The 14,326-nt window shown below is 42.4% G+C and overlaps 1 protein-coding gene across 3 annotated transcripts in view; it reads right to left on the bottom strand.

The window, feature by feature from the left end:
• The window catches only part of mib2 (MIB E3 ubiquitin protein ligase 2), a 290,271-nt gene that overhangs the window by 244,957 nt on the left and 30,988 nt on the right, over window positions 1–14,326 (bottom strand). Inside the window, exon 2 of one of the 3 annotated variants that reach the window (XM_038773656.1) lies at window positions 5,013–5,118. The exons of the other annotated variants lie outside the window; for them this stretch is intronic. The gene's annotated coding sequence lies outside the window, so the exon portion shown is untranslated. The remainder of the gene's footprint in view (window positions 1–5,012; window positions 5,119–14,326) is intronic. 3 annotated transcript variants of the gene reach the window in all.

Genomic DNA, 14,326 nt, shown 5'->3' with positions numbered 1-14,326 from the left:
GAACAATTGAGCAAATGCCTCCTGCGCTGTATGATTCTAATTTTTCACACCCTTACAACAGCATTTCCAAACAGCTAAAATGGCAACTGTCCAATTATGACGGTTACAGATAAACTACTATTGCTGTCCCCTACAGTGCTTCAAACTTAGTTATAACACAATTGTACCGAAGAAGAAAGACAATAATTCACAGAACTTTATTATGTCTGAGTTGGTAAATTTTACAACACAACCTGCAAACTGTTAATGGAAGAAAGATGCAAAGATCAGCAACAGGTGCACATTACTGGAAAGAAATCAAAAGAAAGCCATGGACCTTTACAGACAATGAGCTCACACTGTACACTTCTGTCCAGACATAACCCCTGCTGCTTTTTTAAAGTCTCCGTCTAGTTACTGTACTTTCTCTACTTCCATCTACTTCTCGTCTAGAGGTGAATGTTCATTTCATTCTGGCAAAAAATTACTTTTATGGTTCCCCTTAAAACATTGACATGAAATATTTAAAATATAAAAGAATCTGTCAGTTCAAATTAAACCAGATTGATACCTATAACCCTATTTTGCCTGTAAGGAGAGTTGTCAAATTAACAACAGTTATTACCAGCATCACAGCCATCACTTTATCAGTCTTTTAGGAGCTTCTCACACTGGTTTATTCTCCAGAGAGACAAAGGTTTTTGGTTACACGGATTGTTCAACTTAGGAATGGCAAAATAAATTACCTTGTCAGCTGGGCAACGGATACGTTAATGCTTTAAGAAAATGTTAATATGCGGCGGCACGGTGGCGCAGTGGTTAGCACTAATGCTTACGGCGCTGAGGACCCGGGTTCGATCCCGCGCTGGGTCAATTTTCGTGTGGAGTTTGCACATTCTCCCCATGTCTGCGTGGGTTTCATCCCCACAACCCAAAGATGTGCAGGCTAGGTGGACTGGCCACGCTAAATTGCCCCTTAATTGGAAAATAAGAATTGGGTCCTCTAAATTTAAAAAAAATGAAAGTGTTAATATTGCTGTCATACTGTGGTGGAAATGGCAGAATGCTGCCAGACATCTGCTCATCAGGAATACTACTGACATCTTACGTTGAAAAATCTGAGGCGGTATGGTGGCGCAGTAGTTAGCACTGCTGCCTCACGACGTCAAGGACCCAGGTTCTAATCCCGGCCCCCAGTCACTGTCCACGTGGTGCTTGCACACACTCCCCGTGTCTGCGTTGGTCTCACCCCCACACACAACCCGGATGTGCAAAGCAGGTGGATTGGCCATGCTAAATTGCCCCTTAATCGGAAAAAACAATTGGGTACTTTAAATTTATTTATTTTTTTTAAAAAGAAAAATCTGTGTAAAAGGTATTTTACTGTCTTTTCTGGAAGTATTATTGCACAAGAGAAAACTTGAGAAACATTATCCTTCTCAAAGTACCGAGGATGAACAGCTGTTTTTAAATGACTCACCAATACATATCCACAGAGTCTATCACCCAGGTTTTGACTATTGGGACGTATTTTTCTTTTTTAATGTTCATATGTTTAAATCCTTTTAAATTGGCTATCTTCTATAATTTGATGCCGGAACATTCACCCAATCACATTTCACCAAATAAAACCAACAATCACATCCCAGCAAATAAAAGTTCTCTTTTTTTTAAATTTAGAGTACCCAATTATTCTTTTCCAATTTAGGGGCGATTTAGTGTGGCCAATCCACCTACCCAGCACATCTTTGGGTTGTGGGGCCGAAACCCACGCAGACACGGGGAGAATGTGCAAACTCCACACGGACAGTGACCCAGGGTCGTAGCGCCGTAGGCATCAATGCTAACCACTGTGCCACCGTGCTGCCCCAAATAAAAGTTCTCTTAAGGTGCTGCGCCATATTTCCCCTACCCATCTTTGGGCACGGAATATCGAAAACACTTAAAACACAATAAACAAACAATTCAGATAACAACCACAAATATATAATTAATCCATAAACTCTCCCAATTCTTCTGGCAATGCATAGCAAGATGTTACAGGCCAGGCACTGCAAACAGCTCGGGCCTCAGAGATCCGTCACCAACCATCAACACGTACCGACCAAGCTTGGCAAGTTGCAAATTTTCAAACAAATCTGTACAGCTTCCTCACCGCATCTCTCACACGAGCAGAAAATGCTGGACAATCTCAGCAGCTCTGACAGCAACTATGGAGAGAGAACAGAGGTAATGTTTCCAGTCTGGATGACTCTTAGTCAAAGCTGGAGAGAACTGGAAATAGTATTGTCCTTCTCTTCAACCTAAATCTTCCTATCTCACTCAACACAGAGGTCCCAGCTCACTGAAACTCTCTCCCCTGCACTGCCCTCCCAATCCGTTTGTGTGTTGAATTCCTAGCTAAGGACAATGGCTTAGATCAGTTATTTTTTATTCTGAAAAATTAAATGAAAATAAGCGTTACAGGATGGGGGTGGGGGTTGTAAAGAGACAGATTAACAGACAAAAATTTAAGTACCCTTCAAAATGTTTATACAAACTATTACCTTACCTCTGTGACAAGTATGTGTCGCTGGTTTCCAGTTACCTGTACAAGTTTTCAGTACATGTTTCTCGAACTCTAATGTTAACAGTTTGCAGCTGATACCAAAGAGTTTCTCTGTATAGCAGAGAAAAGTGTACATTGTACACCATACAGGAATAGGATGTGAAGGAAATGAAAGTAATCTCCAGAATGTAATTTGATACTAAATCTCAAATGGGAAATGAATGTGTAAAGAGGGAAAGATGATTGTATGAAACAGATGGTGCTTCGGAATAAGATTTGGCAGAGTTAAAAGAGCATATAATGTAGGTCTAATAGGGAAAATGAGATTCAGACCAGCCTTAAGTGGACACAGATATTACTTTATCTGAAAAATAATGCAGCTACAGCATAGCTTCCCTGAAAAATGACAGATACAATTATGCACTGGTGAAATTGACATTCAGCAGAAAAGGTTTCATAATGAAGCAAAAGCCTGCCCAAGAATTTTCCTCCAAGGGCAGAAGAACAGGTTGAATAAGACAGCAAACATCAAAAATCCCAGGTTAACTTGTAAACCTTATAAAATACTAGGGCACCCAGTAAGTACTGGATTCATATCTTGTTTCAGATACGTTACATGATTTGACTTTGGGAAGTAGTGCTAACAGCTCAATTGTGGCAGCTCATTTAAAGAACATAGAACAGTACAGCACAGAACAGGCCCTTCGGCCCTCAATGTTGTGCCGAGCCATGATCACCCTTCTCAAACCCACGTATCCACCCTATACCCGTAACCCAACAACCCCCCCTTAACCTTACTTTTATTAGGACACTACGGGCAATTTAGCATGGCCAATCCACCTAACCCGCACATCTTTGGACTGTGGGAGGAAACCGGAGCACCCGGAGGAAACCCACGCACACAGGGGGAGGACGTGCAGACTCCACACAGACAGTGACCCAGCCGGGAATCGAACCTGGGACCCTGGAGCTGTGAAGCATTTATGCTAACCACCATGCTACCCTGCTGCCCCAATTGTGAGATTCCTTCTCACAACGAAAAATGGCAGGACCAGAATGGATCCATGCCAACACCCCACAGCTGCAAAAATGCACCTGGGGAAGAACTGCTCTTACTTACCAGGAATCTGCTGGAGGAAGCAAAACATTTGCAAAATCACAGAACTGGCTATGTGGTGCTGTCTTCAACTTTCACCGAACGACTAACAGAAACATACCATGCTGTTCCTCACCACTGGGCACAATACCTGACATCACCATTTACATCCAATTGGCACAACTTACTGTCTTAGAAAATTAAAATACACTCCAAAGACTACCACGCATAATTTTCAATGCAAATACATGAAGTCAGCTAAAATAATAAACCAATAACAACCATAAAATAAAGAAAATGTAATGGAAGCGGCCCAGGAATGACTCAAGTGGGTTAGAACGCAATCCTTTCACCTCAAAACCAGCATTTGAATCCAGACCAGGCAATTACACTCAAAGAACAACAACACAGGCAGGCTGGATCAGGAACTTGGTAATTAAGAACATAATTTTACCAACAAGGGAAAAAAATTGTTAGGTTAAACAAGTCCTTCTCTTTCTCTCAGGTTGTACCATCTACTAACTCATCATCTCATCGTGTCCTTCAAACTCCACTCACTTAGAGTGGAATAAAATATACATTGTCAAAACACAAGTGTGAAGCATAGCATGAGAAAGTCTCACTTGCAGATAATGAAACTTAATGGCTAAGTAACAGTCCTGTAATGACACCTGCTTATTTCTGCCGCAAATATCTGGACGCTTTATCCTGCCTGCCTTAATCCCTTCCTGCAACAACCATCTCTAGTTGATCCTGCCAGCATGATTTTTTTTTTTCCAGAAAATATTTTTATTGAGGCATTTATAATTTAATAATTTTAACCATCAAGTTTCAACAGGAAAAAAATATATAACCAACACACACCCCAGTAACAAACCCCAGCCAACATGGCTTATACAGACGGTACCATCTTCCCCAGTCCCCCTTCCGCTGCTTCTCTGCCAGCATGATTACCTAATGCTTCATCATAAGCAAGTACAATAGTGAAGCCACAATAAGAGATTCGCATTAAAGAAATCAAATTGTCCTGAATCAAACTATTTGTTTCAGTTAGAAGTTCCCTTGAAAGATAGTTATAGGCAGACATGTTTGCAAAAGGGAAGCTGGTTTAGCTCAGTTGGCTGGACGGCTGGTGTGTGATGCAGAGCAATACCAACAGCACGGGTTCAATTCCCGTACCAACTGAGATTACTCATGAAAGCCCCGCCTTCTCAACTTTGCCCCCGAGGTGGTGACCCTCGGGTTAAATCACCACCAGTCAGCTCTCCCCCTCAAAAGGGAGAGCAGCCTATGGCCCTCTGGGACCATGGCAACTTTCAATTTGCAAAAATACTAATATTGGGTAACAAGCTGCAGAGTAATATTGGGAATCAGGGTAGAGAAACTTACAAGAGCCATGCTTCAGCTGCAGAAAAGCCGTATGAGCAAGCTGAAAGGTACTTTTCCAAATCACAGTCAGCAAACTTAAAGGAAAAATAATTTGGATGCTGGAAATCTGAAATAAAAACAGAAAAAATAAAAACAAAATAATAAACAAATAAAAAACAAAAAAAACAAAAAACAAAATAATAAAAACAAAAACAAAATAAAAACAGAAAATGCTTCATTTGTGGAGAGAGAAGCAATTTTTAAAAAAAATATAAATTTAGAGTACCCAATTCATTTTTTTCCAATTAAGGGGCAATTTAGCGTGCCCAATCAACCTACCCTGCACATTTTTGGGTTGTGGGGGCGAAACCCACATAAACACGGGGAGAATGTGCAAAATCCACACGGACAGTGACCCAGGGCCAGGATCGAACCCGGGTCCTCAGCGCCATGAGGCAGCAGTGCTAACCACTGCGCTACCGTGCTGCCCTGAGAGAAACGATCAACATTTCACTTATATAATCTATCACCATCTGTTTCTCTCTCGACGCATGTGCACAACCTGCCTAGCATGTTCAGCGTTTTCCATTTATATTTGAAGTTACATTAATAAGGAATAATACTATCGATAGGGATAATACTATCGATAGGGATAATTACATTACAATTTTGGACACTCCACCTTCAGAAGGATACTGATACCTGCACGAGTGTAGAGAAGCACAAGAATAATAATTTTGGGTCACTTTTGCACTCAGCTGAGCTAGTCAAATACATGATTGCTGTTGGGAATTTGAGTGTGGGACCATTTAAATAATTGGAATTAAAGACTAGTTATTCCACAGTTAGTAATAAAATAAAATAAGCATATAGATCAACATTATTTGGAAGGAAGCTTAGCATTGAGATTGCAAATATTTATTACTTTTCTTGAGAGATTTTATCAATGAATATATAACTATGATAACTGATAGGTCAATATACTCATTATTTTTTTTTTTTTTAATTTAGAGTACCCAATTAATTTTTTCCAATTAAGGGGCAATTTAGCGTGGCCAATCCACCTACCCTGCACATCTTTGGGTTGTGGGGGTGAAACCCACACAGACACGGGGAGAATGTGCAAACTCCACACGGACAGTGACCCAGAGCCGGGATCGAACCTGGGACCTCAGCGCCGTGAGGCAGCAGGGCTAATCCACTGCGCCACCGTGCTGCCCTAATATACTCATTATTAATTCGGAAACAATATTGAATGTTCCGCTTATGATTTTATGCTGCCTTCCAAAAAGGTGGTAAGAGAAATGACCCAGCTGTTAATAAAGCATATGGGATACTTGACGATTGTCAAAGTAGTTAAACAAGAAAGTTATAGTAAATCTTTAGCCAATCACTGGTTTGGTCAAGGTTGTCCAATACTGGACACTCCACTTTAGGAGGAATGTCAAGGCCTTGGAGATGCTGAAGGGATTAACCAAAATTATACTATTGACCAGGGACTTCAGTTATATGGAAAGGCTAAGAGTCGGGATTGTTTTCCTTTGAGCAAAGCAGTTAAGGCAATGGTTCAGAGCGTATACCAAAACCCCTCAAGTTTGAGCAAGTAAATATGGAGAAGCTGATCGAGATCACAAGATGCACACAAGAACCGACAGAGGTCCTGATGCGCTGAGCTCAATGGGAATTGCCCAGTAAGTCTGAACCTCTGATGGGCAATTTCTTTGCTCCCTGGGACCCTGCACAAATATCCTGAGCTAGATTCCAGCATCCAAAGTATTGGACATTCCTGCAGTACCAACCTGGATGGTTAGGCAGATTAAAACATTGTCTAACATCTGGGTAACCACAGAATTGACCCCAAATTAATTCCACTGGTCCCTCCAAACAAAGAGCAAATGCTGGAAAATCTCAGCAGGTCTGACAGCATCTGTAAGGAGAAAAAAGAGCTAACATTTCGAGTCCAGGTGACGCTTTGTTAAAGCTAAAGGCCTAGCTTTGACAAAGGGTCATCTGGACTTGAAATGTTAGCTCTTTTCTAGATGGTGACCCGAGGCCGGGAACGTATCCGGGTCCTCGGCGCTGTGAGGCAGCAGTGCTTACCATTGTGCCACCGTGCCGCCTTAGAATTGGGTACATTACATTTTTTCATAAACACATCCAGAAGAAGAAAATATTCATGCTAAATAATCAGAACAAATGGTTAAATATGCATACCAGAAAGTCACCTTCAGGCTGAGGGAATAAAAAAGTTGTTAAAAGTAGTTTACTTATAAAATTAGAAAAGAGATTTAAAGATTTAGTGATTCTTTACAAACAATGCAGAGAAACATTAAGGAGTTGCAGAAATGCAGATGGAACTAGTTATTGAAAAAAAGTTAAAACGAGAATAAAATTAATAAGTAAAGAAAATTTAGTAAAAAAGGCAGAGTACAAATAGTGGAGATCCTCAGAAAACATTACAATGAGATCTCCTACAGAAATATTCATAACAAATCAGAATACTGTGCAACAGGAAGATTAATGAACAACAGAAAGTATTAACAAATGATTTGTTGTGACGTGATGCCCTGTGACAAATCCTGTGGATTTTCACCTCAAACACAACTTTCCCTGCAAGTTTCTCTAATCACCAGTGCTTTAATTTTAATCCACAGCACATTTCAAATTGCATCTCTCAACCTGCCTAACAGTGAAGGAATTTTCCAGTTGCTTATTCCAACACCTCGCTTGTACTGTTCGGACACACTCCGCCTGTTGGCAATTTATCCAAGCTCTGATCTCACACAGCAGCTAGCTGTTACTAATTGTTTGATTGAGAGAGTCAAAGAATGGACATGGCTTTAAAAAATACTGCCCATTTAAAACAAAATGTTTACCCAGGAAAATGTTAACTTGCACAGCGAGAAACGTCCCTTGGGATAGGCTGAGATTTTCACTATTTTCTCATCAAGGGGCTGTTTCCATTGGACAAGAAGCATTAAAAAGGGATTTGTTGGAGGTGTTCAAAATCATGAGGGATTTAAAGAGAAAATTGATAGGAGCAACTGTTTCCATTGGTAGAAAGATCGAGAAGCAGGGGCCACAGATTTAAGATGATTGGCAAAAGTAGCAATGGCAACATGAGGAAAAACATTTTTGTTAAGATCTGGATGAACTGCCCGAGCGTGTGGTGGAGGCTTTCAAAAGAGAATTGGACAATTAAACAAAGAAAAAAAGAATTTTCAGTGCTATGGGGGAAAGGCAGGGGTGACCTAAGCGAACTGCTCCTGCAGAGAGCCAACATGGACACAACAGGCCGAATAGTCACCTTCCGTGCTGGACCCATGATGATCCCATGAGCGCCTCATGGCTTTTGGCAGATCTCAGCTGACATTGTCAAAGGCGCACAACAATACGCACAAGTGTTCCTGCAAGTGAACAAACATTCCCTAGAATATAATATTCCAATCAAACGTCACCTCATCATTTTGAGGTAAAGTTTAATATTTTTCTGCTCAGTGGTTAGCACTGCTGCCTCACGGCGCCGAGGACCCGGGTTTGAATCCCGGCCCTGGGTCACTGTCTGTGTGGTGTTTGCCCATTCTCCCTGTGTCTGCGTGGGTCTCACCCCCACAACCCAAAGATGTGTAGGGTAGGTGGATTGGCCACGCTAAATTGGAAAAAAATTAATTGGGTACTGTTAAAAAATTTAAATAAAAAAAAACGACAACAAAAAAATTTAGGGACATTTTGTAACATAAATCATTTCAACAGGAAACAGTCACAAAAAATTATTTGCAAAGATCTAATGTTTTAACTTATTAACCAATATTGGAAAACTCCACCACCTCAATGTCCCACCTCAACCATCCAAAGAAAATGCTGCAGATCCTTTCCCCTCTTCTCAAAGACCCCAGGAATCCAATCAGGCAAACCAACACTCCATCCCACATTCTGCCAAAATCTCCAGGATCCCCCCTCCCATTGCTGCCAAACCACAGCACACCATCCCCAAGCCTCCAACTCCATTGTTGCCAAACTCCCTTCCCATTCGTCTTTCAGCACACTCACCCAAGAGGGACGCACCTTCCACTTCCCTCCACATCTACCAACAAATGTCCTGTTGCCTCTTCCAGGGTGATTCAGGAAACAGTTTTTACTTCCTTAACAAGAAACTGATTGTTTAAAACCAAGATACAGCAAACAATCATGAAACACCAAGTTGACCATTCGCCCCATCATGTCTCCGCCAGCCCAGAAGCTACCCAGCCTAATCCTATTTTCCGGTTCGTAGTCGACAGGAGGCAGTGTCAAACTCGGGGGCGCGACCCGCGGGTGGGTCGCAGGTGGGTGTTGGGAGGGGCACAGAGCCGTCCGTCGCGGCGCTCCCGATCGCGCAAATGGCAGTTAATAACACCAGCTGCAAGGGGCCTTCAAAATGGTCACGGGCATGTTAAAAAAATGCGGCCGCACTGCACATGCGTGCCCGATCATCGGCGCGTACGTGCCGTGCGGCCGCTTTACACCAGAACGCTTCACCTTCATCCAACAAGTTCCATTTGAGGAGCGTGTACGAGGGCCAAAACCATTTCCTCCATTTTTGTCAGCAGCAAACAAGGTACTTGAAAATGGTGGGTCGCACAAGTCAGCTGGCGTGGGTCGCAAAGGTCAGCTGGCGTGGGTTGCACAGGTCAGCTGGCGTGGGTCGCGAAGGTTGGCCAGCGTGGGTCCCGAAGGTTGGCCGGTTGGTAAAAATGGGTCCCCGGCAAAAAAGTTTGAAGAACACTGGTCTGCAGCCTTGCAGGTCACAGCAAAGCAATATTCCTACTTTCATAGAAACATGGAAGCTGGGAGCAGGAGTAGGCCATTCGGCCCTTTGAGCCTGCTCCACCATTCAATATCATGGTTGATCCGCCATCTGAATAACGTATTCCCGCTTTCTCCCATAACTCCGGTTGCCATTAATATCTAAAAAATGATCTCTTTCTTCAACAGATTCAGTGACTCGGCCTCAACACAGCCTGCTGTGGTAGAGGATTCCACAGGTTCACTACCCTTGAGTGAAGAAATATTTCCTCATCTTTATCCAAAATGGTCTACTCCATACGCCAAAGCCTGTGTACTTGGTCCAGATTCCCTAACCACGGAAAACATCCTCCCTGCATCCGGTATCCAGTCCGGTTAGAATTTTATACATTTCAATCAGATCTCCTCTCATCCTTTTCTACTGAAATTCCAGTGGATAAAGGCCAGTCGAACCAATCTCTCCTCCTCGGACAGTCTCGCCAACCATACCATCAGCCTAGTGAATGTCTGTTGCACTCCCTCTATGGCAAGTATATCCTTTTTTAGGTAGGAAGACCAAAACTGCACACAGTACTCCAGATGTGGTCTCACTAAGGCCCCTGTATAACTGCAGTAATACATCCCTACTTCTGAACTCAAATCCTCTTACAATGAAGGCCAACATACCATTTGCTGCACCTGCCTCTCCGCTTTCATTGACTGGTAACAAGGACACCCAGATCCCTTTGTACATCAGCGCTTCCCAATAGATCACATTTCCCCCATGTAACTTCCTGTTTACTGTTCCCTGTCACTAAAATCACTGGCCTTGAAAACAGACCAAGGCAGGCCAGCAGCACCGTTCAATTCCCGTACCAGCCTCCCTGAACAGGTGCCGGAATGTGGCGACTAGGGGCTTTTCACAGTAACTTCATTTGAAGCCTACTTGTGACAATAAGCGATTTTCATTTCATTTCATTCACGCCCAACAGTTCCTCAAACTTGGTGCCACCATCACCTTTTTTGTTCTCCCTAGGCTCCAGATTATCATGCCCTACTACCACATCCCAACACCAAACTCCAAACACATAGGTACAAAAAAAAAAATCCTTTCCCCGTATTCCCCACACCTCAACATCACTTTGGTCCACTCACATCCCAACAGCCTTCTCCCACACCCAACATCCAACTAATTCCACTAAAACCATAACAAACCCTCTGCTCTCCACCGCACCCATCTACCTACAACTTGTGTGTGTCCATTGTTCAGGATTTGGGACGTCAGCACAAAATCTAAAACTTATATAACACCTTAATAATCAAGAGGAACTATCTCCAATTACCAAAACAATGTAGGCACAATTCAAAACCAAAAGGGCAGCTAACAATCCTACTCTATTTTCAATACAGAATTACAACTAGTTAGAGTCACCATAAATCTGTTGCCCTGATAACATATTCTGTTTTATGCAGCATATCACTACGAGCAATGGCACTGTTGATCCTCTAATAACCATTTAGTCTGTACTACACTTAGAGCAGCAAAAGTAAGAGAGACAAAGCTACTCAGATCCTGGTAGTTTTTCTGCCTTTGATAATGCATCCACTCCACATGTAGAATGGAGGGATTTAACAGCAGGAGCCAATCTAAATAAATTTGCTTGAACAGCTGGCGTCTATTAATCCCCACAGTGTGCCAACCGGGACAACTTCCCCACTGGGACAATCTGACCATGAGGTGGGCCAGGTTAAAATTGTGCTCCATTATAGAATGGTTTCAGCACAGAAGGAGCCCATTCCAAACAGATTAACAGCAATCTACACCCCAAATGCTGAGGCAAAATGCCATAATAGATTATATTCAGCAAAATAAAAAGCTTGTTCTTGAAGACATGAGTTTTTAATTATTCTAATGGAAACCTTTAAGTAATAAGTAATTTATGAAGTTGTGATACAGGAATTGGTCCTTACTGTAATATCTACATTTGCTGTCAAATTCTACAGATTGCATTAGACACTTGAAGTGCACCGCATTCAAATCACCCAAACACAAGCTAAGTTATGGATCACAGTAAGTGAATCCGGAGATATAATTTATTCATGGGATTCTAATGATGTCCATAACCTACTCAGAAATCTCTCGGAAATTGTAAGGTATTTTAAAAGTCTCATTTAAATCCTAACCTCATTACCATACCTGTTCCAACCAATTTATTTTACCAGTAAACAATGAACACAAATTACCAACATATAAGATCATGCCAGAGTACTTACAATCTTAAGATATAAATTAAAATAATTGGCATCAGAAACGGGGGACAGACTTTTACAGACCCCACAAGTGGATTTGCAGGTGGGGAGGCTTTTGAAATTCCCGGGTGGCCTTTCCGCCACCCTCCCCAACCTGTTCACAGTTTTAAAGTAGCGTGCGAAGCCCAAGGTTGCTGTTGGCCCAATTGATGCCCTATTGGCCACTTTACAATAATAATAATCTTTATTGTCATAAGTAGGCTCACATTAACAGTGCAATAAAGGGCAACACGGCGGCACAGTGACTACCTCTGCTGCCTCACGGCGCCGAGGTCCCAGGTTCGATCCTGGCCCTGGGTCACTGTCCGTGTGGAGTTTGCACATTCTCCCCGTGTTTGCGTGGGTTTCACCCCCACACCCCAAAGATGTGCAGGATAGGTGCATTGGTCACGCTAAATTGCCCCTTAATTGGAAAAAATGAATTGGATACTCTTTAAAAAAAAAAAAAAATTTTTTAACAATGCAATGAAGTTACTGTGAAAAGCCCCTAATCGCCACATTCTGGCATCTGTTCGGGTACACCGGAGGGAAAATTCAGAATGTCGAATTCACCTAACAAGCATGTCTCGGGACTTGTGGGAGGAAACCCACGCTGACACGGAGAGAACGTGCAGACTCTGCACAGACAGTGACCCAAGCCGGGAATCGAAACTGGGGCCCTGGCGCTGTGAAGCAACAGTGCTAACCACTGTAGGGCTGCACCCCAACTGATCGTAACATTTTGGAAATCTCTGCGACCTGAAAAAACAGCCCTAAGATCAAAACTTTTATCAGTCATCAGCAAAAAAAGGTACGTTTATCTAAAATAAAGGCAGCATTGAATCTGGTGTTTGTGAATGACGCATTAGATTTTCAACTCTTACAGAGAGCTAAGTAAATGAAAGGATTTGCATCTTACGTGTTTATCTTAATTTTTGTTACCTCTGATCCAGTATTACAGCTAGTATCATTCACTCGATGCTTATCCAAATTCTAACATGATAGCATTCTGCAACTTCTTATTATGTTCTCAATTGATACACATTAAATGTGTCATTTAAAGTACCCTTCACATTTGAAGCACCCAAGTCACAACTGACTGTAAGTTAATATCTGATACAGTAGGAAAGAAATAATGCTTTGCAGAATCTAAACTGGCGTTGATAAGTACACTACAGCATGTTCCTCTGTGGTTTAATGACATGTTGTCAGGATCAAATGAGAGTGCTCATTATTGAATGGTTAGCAGGTTTAAAATGCTCCCATTCCAAATGATCTCTTCAAAAGAAACAGATATATTATTTAAATCCCAATAAAGAACAGAATCACTTGTAAAAACACAAATAACTGTCCGATTCCAAAAGCTGGTCTTCACAGGCCCTGTTTTCAACTGTGCCAAAGAACAAAGAAAATTACAGCACAAGAACAGGCCCTTCTGCCCTCCCGGTCTGCGCCGATCCAGATCCTTTATTTAAACCTGTCGCCTATTTTCCAAGGATCTACTTCCCTCTGTTCCCCGCCCGTTCATATATCTGTCTAGATGCATCTTAAATGATGCTATCATGCCCACCTCTACCACCTCCGCTGGCAAAGCGTTCCAGGCACTCACCACCCTCTGCGTAAAAAACCTTCCACGCACATCTCCCTTAAACTTTCCCCCTCTCACCTTGAAATCGTGACCCCTTGTAATTGACACCCTCACTCTTAGAAAAAGCTTGTTGCTATCCACCCTGTCCATACCTCTCATAATTTTGTAGACCTCAATCAGGTCCCCCTCAACCTCCGTCTTTCCAATGAAAACAATCCTAATCTACTCAACCTTTCTTCATAGCTAGCACCCTCCATACCAGGCAACATCCTGGTGAACCTCCTCTGCACCCTCTCTAAAGCATCCACACCCTTCTGGTAATGTGGCGACCAGAACTGCATGCGGTATTCCAAATGTGGCCTAACCAAAGTCCTATACAACTGTAACATGACCTGCCGACTCTTGCACTCAATACCCCGTCCGATGAAGGCAAGCATGCTGTATGCCTTCTTGACCACTCTATCGACCTGCGTTGCCACCTTCAGGGTACAATGGACCTGAACTCCCAGATCTCTCTGTACATCAATTTTCCCCAGGACTCTTCCATTGACCGTAGATTTCGCTCTTGAATTGGATCTTCCAAAATGCATCACCTCGCATTTGCCTGGATTGAACTCCATCTGCCATTTCTCTGCCCAACTCTCCAATCTATCTATATTTTGCTGTATTCTCTGACAGTCCCTCTCGCTATCTG

The sequence above is a fragment of the Scyliorhinus canicula genome, chromosome 16 (genome assembly GCF_902713615.1).
Source record: "Scyliorhinus canicula chromosome 16, sScyCan1.1, whole genome shotgun sequence".
In the NCBI taxonomy this organism is placed as follows: Eukaryota; Metazoa; Chordata; class Chondrichthyes; order Carcharhiniformes; family Scyliorhinidae; genus Scyliorhinus; species Scyliorhinus canicula.
This window is presented reverse-complemented; position numbering and strand designations above follow the sequence as displayed.